Below are 16,171 nucleotides of genomic sequence, written 5' to 3' on the forward strand. Positions count from 1 at the left end.
TGCAGCAGTTCTGTGTCTCTCCAGCTGCCTTCATTGCCCCCACTTGCTTTCTCTCTCTGTTTCCAGAGCCTGGTCTCATTTTCTCTCTTTGTATAAAAACTCTGTCAATAAAAAAATGAATACAGAATTTTAAAATGTTTTCTTAAGATGATAATACTTTGTTCTCATGGTTCTCCTGGCAGTCTCCTGTGCATATAGAAAAATGGTGCAGCAAGATTTTGTGTGGTGAATAAACATAATATTGGGATTAGTATTTAAGCACAAGATGTAGATTTAGTTTAAAAAAAAAATCACGTTTACCTCCGAATTTCCTAGCGTACCTCGTCTTCTGTTAAGCCCTGCAAACACTTATGCACTTGCTTAATTCAGTGCTGCCAACACCAAGTGTTCAAAAATCATGAGATTATTTAAAAAAAAAAAAAAGTCTGAGGTTCTTTTGAATTGCCTTCTGGTTTTCGAGCCTTTAGGTTTCACTTTTTCAAGCTTTTCTCCACAATCAAGAGGCCTAAAAAATTCTTAGCCAAAAAAAAAATAAAAAGCTCAGATTTTCTTTATTCACAGGAACTGGCACTTTAAGAAAAACACCAAATGTTCTGAGACCTAGAACATCACGAGAGGTGGTTATAATAACTTTAAGCATATGAGACATCACTTGGCTCTTCACATGCTTAAAGTTAAGCACAGGCGTAAGCGTTAGCAGGATTGAGGCCTTGGACTGTATGTTCCTTGGGGCAGGCACTCTTTCTTTCTATGTGCTGTGCAGCACCAAGCACGTTCTTGGTGTTGACCAGATAATAGTGTGTGGCCCAGAGGTGCCTGTATTTCTGTATCTCTCTGCTCTATGCCCTTTTGGCCCAGTGTCTTTATTCATTTTATTCCTTCTCAAGACCGCACTGTCCCTGACATTTGCAGGCTTTCTGTCTGTACTTTGTCCCACAGTCCCACCACTCTTTCGACTGTCAATAGCCAGTGGTTCTTCACAACCATCAGGTTTGAGTATGGTGTTATGTGACATATTAATGCTGCTGTGGTAGTTGCCCTGTGGGGGGAAATGGCAAATTAAAGCAGACACACAAATCATATACGTGGCAATGATATCAGTCAGAACCAGACTATTTGAAACTTGTGACACGCTTAGAATGGAAGGTCCCAGGGCCCTGAGACTGGCAGTTGCTGCTTTGCTTTATATACATATGTGAGTTTTAACTGTATTTTTGAAGTGCATTTAGTCACCGTACTCATGTTCATATATACCCTTTTAAGAAACACAGCTGCCTGACAAAAGCAGCCAGAGAGACAGCCTTGAACTGAAGCTTTCTTCAGAACAGGTACTCCACAGGACATGTGTGAGGGTGCGCACCCACACTCTATGGGCTCAGCCAGCACTATCCAGAGACACCTGTAAGACTTGCTGTGCCCGGAAGCTTAAAAAGGGAAAGCCTGCCACAGGAAGGGGATGTGACTAGGGCAGAGGCCTTGGAGAAAGTGGCCTACAAGGATAGAGCAGCAAAGAGGAAGACATTTGCAGACTCTTCTTCCCCTGAGACTTCATGGACCAGGTATAAAGTGGGGGGTAACCAGAAAGAGGGGCTGGAGGCAGACCCTAACCCTAGTCAAGGACACTAGAGCCTGCAGATAAGCTGAACTCCAAAGGGGTGACCAAAAGATTGCCTGAGAAACTGACCACCTTTGCCTTTCTTTTATTCTGATTCTCAGTCTCCCAGGGACGGAGAGGGGAAAGAACCTTTTTGTTTGGAAAATCCCTTGTATGCCACAAGCAGGGAAGGACTCTGTGAGCAGCCCAAAGGGTCCCTCACCCACCTCAAGTGGTGAAGAATGTGGGCATAACTACACCTGATATAAGGGTATTTATTGAGCTTAGCAGTTCTGAGCAAGATGGAACCTGAGCAGTGGTGTAGATGGCTAGCGGACATGCGACAGCAGCGTGGGGCTCAGCAGTGACAGTTCCAGCAGCAATTGCTGCAGCAGTGGGCTACCCGACAGCAAGTTCCAACTACGCAACAGCAACAGCTGCTGAGGGAACTGAAGACTCAGCAGCAGGAGTTATACAAGGAAATGATACAACAGATAGTGTTGGCCCTATACCCCCCCACAGAGTACCAGTGGGTCACACTTCTGCTGAGGTGGGTCCCCCACCTGTACCTGTGAAGCTAACCAAGATGGGACCAGACGATGATCCTGGCCTTTTTAGTTACATTTGAGAGAGTGGCACTAGCATCTCTGTGGCCCTCTCAGCAGTGGGCTTTTTAGTTTCGCACTTGACTGGTCTGGCACAGGCAGACCTACTGTAGCCTGGACTTAGAGGAGGCTAAGGGCTATAAACAAGTAAGGTTTGCCATTTTGGACTATTTGGACACTCCTGAGGGAAACCCATTGGCAATATTTTGATCCAAGATCTACCCCAAAAAGGCCAGACCCCGGATAGTAGCGCAGCATTTGAGGCGACACCTTTGGAAGTGGCTCCATCCAGAAGACCTTCTGGGGCCCAAGTAGCTAAGGCAATTGTGACCAAACAATAAGGATATTACCAGTAAAAGGCAGAAAGTGGTTATTACAGCACTGCCCTGGGACATTGTTAGATGTGGTGTGGTGATGGAGGACTTTCTGGAATCTGAGGGATTGCTAGAGACAGAGTCCCCCAGGGCCTTGGCAGTTCACAGGATGGACTGGAGTGACACCTGGGAGGGTGACCTCAAACCAGTAACACCCACTCTGAGGAGTCCAACCCTGAGGGTGTCCTTCCAGAAGGTCAGAGAGCCCCTTAGACCATGGGAAGTCCAAGGGAGTTGGGCTCACACCCACCACCGCCAGTGGGACTGCCAAGCACCTCAAACAATTGAAATAGAATCTGTAGAACAGGGTTTGGCCACTGCTCCACGACTGAGTTCACCCCCAGCTAGGAAAAGTACAGGCAGCGCCAGCCGGATAATTGGCTACTCCTGTGGGCAGACAGGACACATGAAACAAATGCCCTTTTTTGGAAAGTGGATATGCCCAGGGCGGGACAACAGAAACCCGCACACGGAAAAGGACTCCCTGCTAAGTTGATAGTGATAGTTCAAGGACTCTTGGACTCCAGCTGTAGTCAGATGGTGGTCCAAGCCTCCCTAATAGGAGAGGACAACATTCATACAAAGTCAGTCCACTTATAGTGTATACAGGGCGATGTGAAAACATACCACAGCCAATGTCTGTGACTAACACTGGGGATGCCTACCAAGGTGAAAGAAGTAGCTCTAGCTGAAGGATCAGCCTACCCCATACTCCTGGTCTATGATTGTCCTTTGTTTTTTTCAATAAACATTGACAAACAGATCTGTCCAGGGAACAGGGATACGGGTCATTCATTGCAGCAGGCGCCCCAGAGCATGGTAAACCTCGGGGAAGCAGAAGACCCTGAGGAGGGAACATCCTGAGCAGTATGATCATCTATCCTTCAAGGGACAGAAGAGGCAATCAGTCCGGACCTGGAAGCTCTCTTGTAGGGTGGGAGTTTAGTGCAGGAACAGAGAAATGATCCTACGCTGAGTCATGCATATGACCAGCTGACCTCGGTAAATGGGGAAGTAACAGAGCCTCAGCGGGTCAAGCAGTATCCGCACTTTGTGCTTGAGAAAAAAGCAGCTTTATCAAATCGAAAGGGATCAGCAAATTGTGATAGTGAAGACAGAACTGCTGGTGCCACGCAAGTATCACTAGACAGTGTTGCAGCTTGTGCACAACATCCTGTGCACTGGGAAGAGAGATGACAATGGCACGGGTACTAATCCGGTTCTGCTGGCCTTGCATGCATCAGGAGGTGAGGGAATACTGTGCCTCATGTCCGGAGTGCTCGCTAGCCAACAATGACAGGACTCTGAAGGCATCCGTGGTCCCTCTGCCCTTGACTGAGATGCCCCTTGAAAGAACCTCTGAACACTGTCACTGTCAGGGTCTCTGGAAAGAACGGCATCAGGGCACAGGTACATATTAGTTATTGTGAACTAAGCAGCCAGGTATGTGGAGGCTGTTCCTCTTCATGCTGTGAAACCTACAGTGATAGCCCCAGAGCTCCTGAAGCTCTTCTCACGTGTGGGATTTCCCCACAAAATAGTACTGGATCAAGGGACTAACTTCACCTCCCTGTTGATGTGCAAATTAGGCTCCCTTCTGAAGGTTGTGTCCCTGAAAACCTCAATGTACCACCTGCAGACAGATGGCCTAGTGGAGCAATTTAATGAGACTCTGAAGAGAATGTTGAGACACTTCGTTAGTAAATACCCTAAGCACTAGGACCAGCTACTCCTGCCAATCCTGATTTCCCTAAGGAAGGTGCTGCAGGCCTCCACAGGGTTCTGTCCCTTCAAGTACTCTATGGCTGCCAACCACAGGGAATTCTTGGCCTTGTTACGAGAGGGCTGAGAGGAACAGGGAATAGGCAACTTAAGTGCAACCCAATATGTCTTACAAGTAAGGGAATGACTTGGGAATCTAGGAGTATTTGCAAGAGAGAATTTGAGAAAGGCCCAACATACTCAGGAACAAAATTATAATTAAGGGGCACAACTACAGACCTACCTTGATGACTGGATCATTCTATGGCTTCCTCAGCTGAGTCAAAATTAATGGCCCAGTGGCAGGGTCCATTTGAAGCTGTTAGACAAGCAGGGCCAGTGGACTATGAGACAAAACTGCCAGGTAGAAAGAAGAAAACTAAAATTTATCACGTGAATCTTATTAAACCTTGGAAGACAAAAGAGGCCCTGCTGATAATTCCCTCCCTCACAGAGCCCAAATTAGGGCCCCAAGTACCCAGTGGCCAAGAAGTGACACCAGTGCCTGTACCCCTGCACAGAAGAAGCAACTCCTCCAATTGACCAGTGACTTTGGAACTGTATTTCCTCCTCGCACTCCGTGGGGGAACACATTCCAGTGCCACCTAGAGATCACCTCGGGCCAGCTAGTCAGAGAGAAGCCTCTACCGTTCCCATGGAGGATGTGGGACACATATGAACAATGCTGGAGATGAGGATAATTAGGAAGTCCGTAAATGAATGGGAGATCCCTATAGTTCTAATTCCCAAACTGGACAGTTTGGTTTTGCATAGATTTCAGGAAGGTTAATTCCATTTTGACGTTTGGTGCCTACCCGATGCCAAGGGTAGAGGAGTTATGGGACCAGCAAAGTATCTGAGCACTATTGACCTGACAAAAGGTTATTGGCAGATCGCTCTGTCCCCATCCTCACAGAAGAAAACTGCTTTCGCAAACTCGTTCAGTTATTTCCAGTTTGACACGAGGCCTTTCAGCCTCCATGGGGCTGCTGCAACTTTCCAACTTATGAATAGGATCCCCAGTCCGCATCATCAGTATGCTGTTGCCAACCTAGATGATGTTGTTTACAGTCCTACTTGGGGAGACCATCTACAGCACTTAAAGGCAGTGTTAAAAGCCCTTTGAGACACAGGTCTTGCAGCCAACCCCGCAAAATGTTGAATAGCCACGACTGAAGTAACCTATTTGGGGTGCTGCATCGCGGGAAGCCTTATGAAACCAGGGATCGACACGGTACAGGTCCTAACGGATGCCCAGTTCCCCAGACAAGTGAGGCATTTTCTTGGCCTGACAGGGTATTACTGGAAGTTTATCCCCGGCTTCGCCTCATTTGGAGCCCTCCTTACAGACCTCATAAAAGGCAACAGCTCAGAGAAGATCCGATACAGTGGGAACAGTGAGGAAGCTTTTAACGAGCAGCAAACACGACTGTGCCAGATGCCCTTGCTCTTCAGCCCTTATTGTTTTCCCACCATTAATTCATATTGCACACAGATGCCTCAGGTGTCTGTCCCAGTGCCATGCTCTCACAGGACTTCAGAGGGGAGGAATACCCAATCCTATGCCTGAGCATGAAGCTCTTCCCTAAAGGAAAAGGCCTACTCAGTTGTTGAAGAGGAGGCAAATTAGTGGGCGGTGGATTCTGAGCAGCCCCTTCTCCTTGACCACAGATCAAGCCCCCCTATGTTGGCTCCATATCATAAAAGACGCAAACCTGCGTATAATGCGATGGTACCTTGTACTACAACCCTATAGTCTCAAAGTGCAGCACTGGGAGGGAAAAGACCATACTAGTACCAATTTCTTTCAGCAGGAAATCAGAGATGAAGATGACCAGCCTTAAGATGGCCTTTCCAACTTGAGGGGTAGGATTGTGAGGGGGCATTCTCAGAGGAGGCTAATGAGCTCTTATGGGCTCAGCCAGCACTAAGCAGACACACCTGTAAAGGTTGCTGTGCCTGGAGAGATGAAAAGGAAAGCATGCCACCAGAAAAGGGGCAGCTAGGGGAAGAAGGCTGTGCCTCAGAGACAGCTGGCGACAGGGATAGATCAGCAAAGAGGAAGACAGTTGCAGACCTGCTGCCCCTGAGGCTTCATAGACCAAGTATAAAATGGGGGTGAGCAAAAAGAGGGGCTGGAGGCAAACCCTAACCCTGACCAAGGCCACTAGAATCTGCAGATAAGCTGAACCCCAAAGGGGTGACTAAAAGACTGCCTGAGAAACTGACCACCTTTGCCTTTCTTTTATTCTGATTCTCCCTCTCCCAGGGGACGGAGAGGGGAAAGAACCTTTTTGTTTGGAGAATCCCTTATATGCCACAAGCAGGGAAGGACTCTGTGAGCAGCCCAAATTGTGATCTAGTGAGGACTCAAGGGGGCCCTCACCCACCACAACATGACAGTGAGTGGCATTTGAAAGACACTGGCAATGTGCCTTAACCATGTTCTGGAGGGAGCATCAGTGGGGGTGTGATGGGGTGTTCAACCCACACTGGAGAAGAAAGAGTTAATGGATGCCTCATGGGCCTGCCACCCTGGCCCAGAAAGGAGCAGTGAAGGTGAATCCTCCAAGCAGCCTAGGGAGGCTGTGCAGGAAGCAGCCAATCAGGGCTTAGTGGGCTCACATAAAAGGGAGCTGCAGGGAAGATCAGGGTTAGTGGCTGCTGGGTGCTCAGGAAGTGACGACTGTGTCCCTGAGGGGCTGAGAACTGGTAGCACCTCAGAGAGAGCACTTGCTGGCAGGGACCAGGGGAACAAGAGGGAGCTCCTTGCTGGCTGCTGGCACTTGCTGGCTGAATGCCCAGGGAAGAGGGCGAAGAAGGTGCTGGGGCCGTGGGGAAGTGGCCCAGGGAATTGAAGCAGCAGAGACGGAGGTTAAAGAGATGCAGCAGGAGGCTGCTATCCACAGGGTTCTTGGGTGGGACCCAGAGTAGTGGGGGGCCCCAGGTGTCCCCCCCCACCCCGCTTGCCACTGGGGAAGTGGCAGGATACTGAAACCTGTCAGGATTTGGACTGTGATACTAATTCCCCTCCTCCCAGAAGGGGATAACTGCAGATGGTGACATGGCTGGAGGGCTGAGTCATGAAGAGGACACTACGGTACTTGGACTGAGTGAAGTCTGCAGGCGGAGAAGATGACAGGAGTGGCGCCACCAGAGGGAGTACTGGCTAGCAGAGCTAATCCCTGTGATGACCAGCAGGAGGCGCTGCTGTGGTGAGTGGACTCCGTCACAAGGGGTAAAATCATAGTATGGGTTCCATGACCCATTTGGTACTAGGCAATTCAACTGACCTCTGCCAACAGGGTACCCACTTTTTTGTGTGCCTGTGGATACCAATCTAACTGGAACTGGAGTGAAGTCACCAAGTTACAGCATATAAAAAATTGAACCATCATCAGATAGGGATAACTAACAGTCACTACATATTTGGATTGTTTTTTTTGCTTTCAGTGGCTGTTTGATGTTGAAGTCACTCTTTGCTTGTTAAACGCAGGGGCACTTTTATAGACTAACACGCCCTGCCAAATTTGGTAAGAATCTTAGCGGCCACAGCTGAGTTGTAAGCACAAAATAAGATTAATTTTTTTTTTTACATGCAATAACTCAAAGCCCCAAAGGGATACGTAGGACAGTTTGTAAAGAAGCTTTTCCCAGGCTGAGATCTTAAGTGTAACGATTCAGTGTGGACTCAATTTTTACAGCAAAATAATAAGCCTTTGGAAATGGATTATTATAAAGGAAAGGCTCATTTATAGGCTATTAACTGTAGTGGTTGTAGTGAGCAAATAACACTATTCTAATGTGATTGTGCCACAGTTCACTAAATTAAGCCTAACAGTTTTGACTAATTAATATGCCAAAAGATGATGTGAACATCCAGTTTCTTGGCTTTCCTTATATTCAATTGTAATTTAGATTAGCCTCTCATTGATTAGAAATAGGGGGGGAAAACCAAGTCTTTTCTGAGGTTAGAGTGTTTTAAACAGTGAGAAAAATGTAGGGCAATGTCCCTCCTTAAATGAAGATTGAAAAATGTTGGATCAGAAAGTCCTATGACTGCTGGAAGTGCCAATTGGTCCAAGAAGAAGCAAACAACAAAATGGGGGGGTGCTGGACACTTCTGCCATCGGTGAGTGGAAGCGTGACTAGCGACATCCTCTTACTTCTCCCCACACCCTCCGCCCCATCTCTCAGAGGTGGAAGAACATAGCTTCCTTCTCAGCAGTGGAGGGGAATGAGGAGTAAATTGGCAGGGGGGGTTCAGACTGAAGAATAATGAACTATTGATGGAGGAAACAAAGGTGGTGATTTGGCCTGGTTGGGATAGGAAGTGTTAGGATAATGTTGTACTTGGGTATTGGTTAGAGAGAGAATCAGAGTAACAGCAAGTTTAATGAAAAGGAGTACCTGTGGCACCTTAGAGACTAACCAATTTATTTGAGCATAAGCTTTCGTGAGCTACAGCTCACTTCATCGGATGCATACTGTGGAAAGTGTAGAAGATCTTTTTATACACACAAAGCATGAAAAAATACCTCCCCCCCACGCCACTCTCCTGCTGGTAATAGCTTATCTAAAGTGATCACTCTTCTTACAATGTGTATGATAATCAAGGTGGGCCATTTCCAGCACAAATCCAGGTTTTCTCTCCCCCTTCCCCTCCCCCCCCATACACACACACAAACCCACTCTCCTGATGGTAATAGCTTATCTAAAGTGACCACTCTTCTTACAATGTGTATGATGATCAAGGTGGGCCATTTCCAGCACAAATCCAGGGTTTAACATGAACGTTTTGGGGGGGGGTAAGAAAAAACAAGAGCCCTCTACACCAACATTCCACACAAAGATGGACTACAAGCTGTCAAGAACACTATCCCCAATAATGTCACGGCTAACCTGGTGGCTGAACTTTGTGACTTTGTCCTTACCCATAACTATTTTACATTTGGGGACAATGTATACCTTCAAATCAGCGGCACTGCTATGGGTACCCGCATGGCCCCACAGTATGCCAATATTTTTATGGCTGACTTAGAACAATGCTTCCTCAGCTCTCGTCCCCGAACGCCCCTACTCTACTTGTGCTACATTGATGACATCTTCATCATCTGGACCCATGGAAAAGAAGCCCTTGAGGAATTCCACCATGATTTCAACAATTTCCATCCCACCATCAACCTCAGCCTGGTCCAGTCCACACAAGACATCCACTTCCTGGACACTACAATGCTAATAAATGATGGTCATATAAACACCACCCTATACTGGAAACCTACTGACCGCTATTCCTACCTACATACCTCCAGCTTTCACCCTGACCACACCACACGATCCATCGTCTACAGCCAAGCTCTACGATACAACCGCATTTGCTCCAACCCCTCAGACAGAGACAAACACCTACAAGATCTCTATCAAGCATTCTTACAACTACAATACCCACCTGAGGAAGTGAAGAAACAGATTGATAGAGCCAGAAGAGTTCCCAGAAGTCACCTACTACAGGACAGGCCTAACAAAGAAAATAACAGAACGCCACTAGCCGTCACTTTCAGCCCCCAACTAAAACCCCTCCAATGCATTATTAAGGATCTACAACCTATCCTGAAGGATGATCCAACACTCTCACAAATCTTGGGAGACAGGCCAGTCCTTGCCTACAGACAGCTCCCCAACCTGAAGCAAATACTCACCAGCAACCACATACCACACAACAGAACCACTAACCCAGGAACCTATCCTTGCAACAAAGCCCGTTGCCAACTGTGCCCACATATCTATTCAGGGGACACCATCACAGGGCCTAATAACATCAGCCACACTATCAGAGGCTCGTTCACCTGCACATCCACCAATGTGATATATGCCATCATGTGCCAGCAATGCCCCTCTGCCATGGACATTGGTCAAACTGGACAGCTCTACGTAAAAGAATAAATGGACACAAATCAGATGTCAAGAATTATAATATTCATAAACCAGTCGGAGAACATTTCAGTCTCTCTGGTCACGCGATTACAGACATGAAAGTTGCGATATTACAATAAAAAAACTTCAAATCCAGACTCCAGCGAGAGACTGCTGAATTGGAATTAATTTGCAAACTGGATACAATTAACTTAGGCTTGAATAGAGACTGGGAGTGGCTAAGTCATTATGCAAGGTAACCTATTTCCCCTTGTTTTTTTTCCTACCCCCGCCCCTGACGTTCTTGTTAAACCCTGGATTTGTGCTGGAAATGGCCCACCTTGATTATCATACACATTGTAAGGAGAGTGATCACTTTAGATAAGCTATTACCAGCAGGAGAGTGGGGAGAGGGGAGGTATTTTTTCATGCTTTGTGTGTATAAAAAGATCTTCTACACTTTCCACAGTATGCATCCGATGAAGTGAGCTGTAGCTCACGAAAGCTCATGCTCAAATAAATTGGTTAGTCTCTAAGGTGCCACAAGTACTCCTTTTCTTTTTGCGAATACAGACTAACACGGCTGTTACTCTGAAGCAAGTTTAATGTGTGCACTTCTTAAAATTGGTTATTTCATCAAAGCTTGAAGGGTGGCATTTTAAAAAATACACTCCGCCTTCACCTAATTCTGCTCCTAGTGAAGGCAGTGGGAGTTTTACCACTGACTTCAATGGCAGCAGATTGGGGCCAACACTGAATGCAGTTGAAAATCCTCTGCTAGGACTGCAAACAGACATCCATTGTTTTACGTGAGTTAACCGTGGGAACATACAGCCTGAGGGGTATTCTAAAGGTGACCTATAGAGGATGATAAAATGGGTTTGTGCCCTCTTTTTTTCACTTATTTTAATGTATACAGAGGACTTGGAAGGGTTTTGTTAATTTTTGTTTCCTGCTAGGTTTATTGTACCTTAGAACTGTCCGCTGGAGGACACTTTGGAACTCCAGAGAACTGGCGCTGCGGTTTTCTTAGTTCTTAATAGAAAGGATATTGAATCTTCAACAAAGGGATCTTTTCTCTCAGCCCTGGTCTACACTAGGACTTTAGGTCGAATTTAGCAACGTTAAATCGATTTAAACCTGCACCCGTCCACACAGTGAAGCCCTTTATTTCGACTTAAAGGGCTCTTAAAATCGATTTCCTTACTCCACCCCTGACAAGTGGATTAGCGCTTAAATCGACGTTCCCAGCTCGAATTTGGGGTACTGTGGACACAATTCGATGGTATTGGCCTCCGGGAGCTATCCCAGAGTGCTCCATTCTGACCGCTCTGGACAGCACTCTCAACTCAGATGCACTGGTCAGGTAGACAGGAAAAGAACCGCAAACTTTTGAATCTCATTTCCTGTTTGGCCAGCGTGGCAAGCTGCAGGTGACCATGCAGAGCTCATCAGCACAGGTGACCATGATGGAGTCCCAGAATCGCAAAAGAGCTCCAGCATGGACCGAACGGGAGGTACGGGATCTGATCGCTGTTTGGGGAGAGGAATCCGTGCTATCAGAACTCCGTTCCAGTTTTCGAAATGCCAAAACCTTTGTGAAAATCTCCCAGGGCATGAAGGACAGAGGCCATAACAGGGACCCGAAGCAGTGCCGCGTGAAACTGAAGGAGCTGAGGCAAGCCTACCAGAAAACCAGAGAGGCGAACAGCCGCTCTGGGTCAGAGCCCCAAACATGCCGCTTCTATGATGAGCTGCATGCCATTTTAGGGGGTTCAGCCACCACTACCCCAGCCGTGTTGTTTGACTCCTTCAATGGAGATGGAGGCAATACGGAAGCAGGTTTTGGGGACGAAGAAGATGAGGAGGAGGAGGAGGAGGAGGTTGTAGATGGCTCACAGCAAGCAAGCGGAGAAACCGGTTTTCCCGACAGCCAGGAACTGTTTCTCACCCTAGACCTGGAGCCAGTACCCCCCGAACCCACCCAAGGCTGCCTCCTGGACCCAGCAGGCAGAGAAGGGACCTCTGGTGAGTGTACCTTTTAAAATGCTATACATGGTTTAAAAGCAAGCATGTGAAAGGATTACTTTGCCCTGGCATTTGCGGTTCTCCTAGATGTAGTCCTAAAGCCTTTGCAAAAGGTTTCTGGGGAGGGCAGCCTTATTTCGTCCTTCATGGTAGGACACTTTACCACTCCAGGCCAGTAACACGTACTCGGGAATCACTGTAGAACAAAGCATTGCAGTGTATGTTTGCTGGCATTCAACCAAAATCCGTTCTTTATCTCTCTGTGTTATCCTCAGGAGAGTGAGATATAATTCATGGTCACCTGGTTGAAATAGAGTGCTTTTCTTCAGGGACACTCAGAGGTGCCCGTTCCTGCTGGGCTGTTTGCCTGTGGCTGAACAGAAATGTTCCCCGCTGTTAGCCACAGGGAGGGGGGAAGGTTGAGGGGGTAGTCACGCGGTGGGAGGAGGCAAAATGCGACCTTGTAACGAAAGCACATGTGCTATGTATGTAATGTTAACAGCAAGGTTTACCCTGAAAGAGTGTAGCGACTGTTTTATAAAATGTGTCTTTTTAAATACCGCTGTCCCTTTTTTTTTCTCCACCAGCTGCATGTGTTTCAATGATCACAGGATCTTCTCCTTCCCAGAGGCTAGTGAAGCTTAGAAAGAAAAAAAAACGCACTCGCGATGAAATGTTCTCCGAGCTCATGCTGTCCTCCCACACTGACAGAGCACAGACGAATGCGTGGAGGCAAATAATGTCAGAGTGCAGGAAAGCACAAAATGACCGGGAGGAGAGGTGGAGGGCTGAAGAGAGTAAGTGGCGGGCTGAAGAGAGTAAGTGGCGGGCTGAAGACAGGGCTGAAGCTCAAATGTGGCGGCAGCGTGATGAGAGGAGGCAGGATTCAATGCTGAGGCTGCTGCAGGACCAAACCAGAATGCTCCAGTGTATGGTTGAGCTGCAGCAAAGGCAGCTGGAGCACAGACTGCCACTGCTGCCCCTCTGTAACCAACCGCCCTCCTCCCCAAGTTCCATAGCCTCCACACCCAGACGCCCAAGAATGCGGTGGGGGGGCCTCCGGCCAACCAGCCACTCCACCACAGAGGATTGCCCAAAAAAAAGAAGGCTGTCATTCAATAAATTTTAAAGTTGTAAACTTTTAAAGTGCTGTGCTTAAAGTGCTGTGTGGCATTTTCCTTCCCTCCTCCACCACCCCTCCTGGGATACCTTGGTAGTCATCTCCCTATTTGTGTGATGAATGAATAACGAATGCATGACTGTGAAGCAGCAATGACTTTATTGCCTCTGCAAGCGGTGATTAAAGGGAGGAGGGGAGGGTGGTTAGCTTACAGGGAAGTAGAGTGAACCAAGGGGCGGGGGGTTTCATCAAGGAGAAACAAACAGAACTTTCACACCGTAGCCTGGCCTGTCATGAAACTGGTTTTCAAAGCTTCTCTGATGCGTACCGCACCCTCCTGTGCTCTTCTAACCGCCCTGGTGTCTGGCTGCGCGTAACCAGCAGCTAGGCGATTTGCCTCAGCCTCCCACCCCGCCATAAACGTCTCCCCCTTACTCTCACAGATATTGTGGAGCACACAGCAAGCAGTAATAACAGTGGGAATATTGGTTTCGCTGAGGTCTAAGCGAGTCAGTAAACTGCGCCAGCGCGCCTTTAAACGTCCAAATGCACATTCTACCACCATTCTGCACTTGCTCAGCCTGTAGTTGAACAGCTCCTGACTACTGTCCAGGCTGCCTGTGTACGGCTTCATGAGCCATGGCATTAAGGGGTAGGCTGGGTCCCCAAGGATACATGTTGTACCAATAAAATAAAAACCAGCAGGATCTTATTAAAGGGAAAAAGGCAAAATACCACATTTATTGTGAATACAGAAAGAATCATAGTAAGCAGTTAGTTATAGTTATAACATTCCATTCAATCTCAAATTTATTCTCACATTCATTCATACAAACATACACACACCCACACACACAGGTTCTGCAAGGTTGTTATCATAGTTACCAGCCTTAGAGTTGCTCATGCCAAGCCACTGGCCAGGTGGCCTGGACATGAGGAGGGAGCAGGGCCTTGTCAGATGCTCATCTGATGCTCCTGGAAATTGGTTTGCAGAATCAGACCCCAAAGTTCTCACTTTTTAGAGTCTATTTTTATAGGAATTTCTTCCTATGCCAGTCTATGGGAATTGCTTCATCATGCTGTTGCTGAATCAATCAGCAGATAGCACATTCCTGACGGCTCCAAGATGTTATCTTGTTCTTTGGTTCTCCCATTCTTGAGGCTGTTGGGTGGATTCCAGTCTGCCCTCCGGGTGGGGTCCTCTGGTTATTTCCACTTGACGCCTTCTTCAGCCGATGGACACTGGATTCTTAGGCTGGCACCTCCCTGATCATTCAGTTATTATCCACACCAAGCATCCATCCACATACATCCTCTATCTCTATTTTAATGACAATTGTTAATACAACAAAAGGGTGGGGAGTCTCTGGGTGCTGTTTCTGTTGTTAGAGTATTGTTTTGAGTCTCTCTCTCTGTGAACTGCTTTGAGAACAGACTCTGTCTTAGAATGTACTAACACAGTTAGCAGCTTGCAAGTTTCACACATAGAGGGAGAGAAACAGTACCAAAAACCAAGAGACCTCTTAATTAGTAATACCCTGGAATTTGAACTATGGGGAATCAAACTCATTTGTGATTTTAATACAGAACTTCTTTAATATGATCCAACAACATATAGGCATTTCAACATCCCCAACAGTTATTTTCTGGTCTGGGAATAAAGTCCCTTCCTGCAGCTTTTGAAACAGACCAGAGTTCCTGAAGATGTGAGCATCATGCACCTTTCCCGGCCATCCCACGTTGATGTTGGTGAAACGTCCCTTGTGATCCACCAGAGCTTGCAGCACTATTGAAAAGTACCCCTTGCGGTTTATGTACTCGGCGGCTTGGTGCTCCGGTGCCAAGATAGGGATATGGGTTCCGTCTATAGCCCCACCACAGTTAGGGAATCCCATTGCAGCAAAGCCATCCACTATGACCTGCACATTTCCCAGGGTCACTACCCTTGATATCAGCAGATCTTTGATTGCGTGAGCTACTTGCATCACAGCAGCCCCCACAGTAGATTTGCCCACTCCAAATTGATTCCCAACTGACCGGTAGCTGTCTGGCGTTGCAAGCTTCCACAGGGCTATCGCCACTCGCTTCTCAACTGTGAGGGCTGCTCTCATCCTGGTATTCATGCGCTTCAGGGCAGGGGAAAGCAAGTCACAAAGTTCCATGAAAGTGCCCTTACGCATGCGAAAGTTTCGCAGCCACTGGGAATCGTCCCAGACCTGCAACACTATGCGGTCCCACCAGTCTGTGCTTGTTTCCCAAGCCCAGAATCGGCGTTCCACAGCATGAACCTGCCCCATTAGCACCATGATGCATGCCCATGCTTTCAGAGAAATCTGTGTCCATGTCCTGATCACTCACGGGACCGCGCTGACGTCGCCTCCTCGCCCGGTATCGCGTTGCCATGTTCTGGTGCTGCATATACTGCTGGATAATGCGTGTGGTGGTTGATGTGCTCCTAATTGCCAAAATGAGCTCAGCGGCCTCCATGCTTGCCTTGGTATGGCGTCTGCTCAGAAAAAAGGCGCGGAACGATTGTCTGCCGTTGCCCTGATGGAGGGAGGGGCGACTGACGACATGGCTTACAGGGTTGGCTTCAGGGAGCTAAAATCAACAAAGGGTGTGCCTGTACATCAAGGAGTATTTCAGGCAGGACTGCACGGAGGGTTCCAATAAGAAATGGTGCACCTAAGTTATCGTTGTTATTGGAACAAGGAGGTTAGCCTGGCCTCTGATTGATACATGGCTAGATTTACCTCGCTGCACCTTCTCTGTGAGT

The 16,171-nt window shown here is 47.6% G+C and overlaps 1 protein-coding gene across 1 annotated transcript in view; it reads left to right on the forward strand.

Annotated features, from left to right (window-relative positions):
* Positions 1-16,171, forward strand: part of LOC140906191 (tubulin beta-4B chain) — a 61,424-nt gene that overhangs the window by 6,907 nt on the left and 38,346 nt on the right. The gene's annotated exons all lie outside the window — the stretch shown is intronic.

This window comes from Lepidochelys kempii, chromosome 2 (genome assembly GCF_965140285.1).
Source record: "Lepidochelys kempii isolate rLepKem1 chromosome 2, rLepKem1.hap1, whole genome shotgun sequence".
NCBI lineage: Eukaryota > Metazoa > Chordata > Testudines > Cheloniidae > Lepidochelys > Lepidochelys kempii.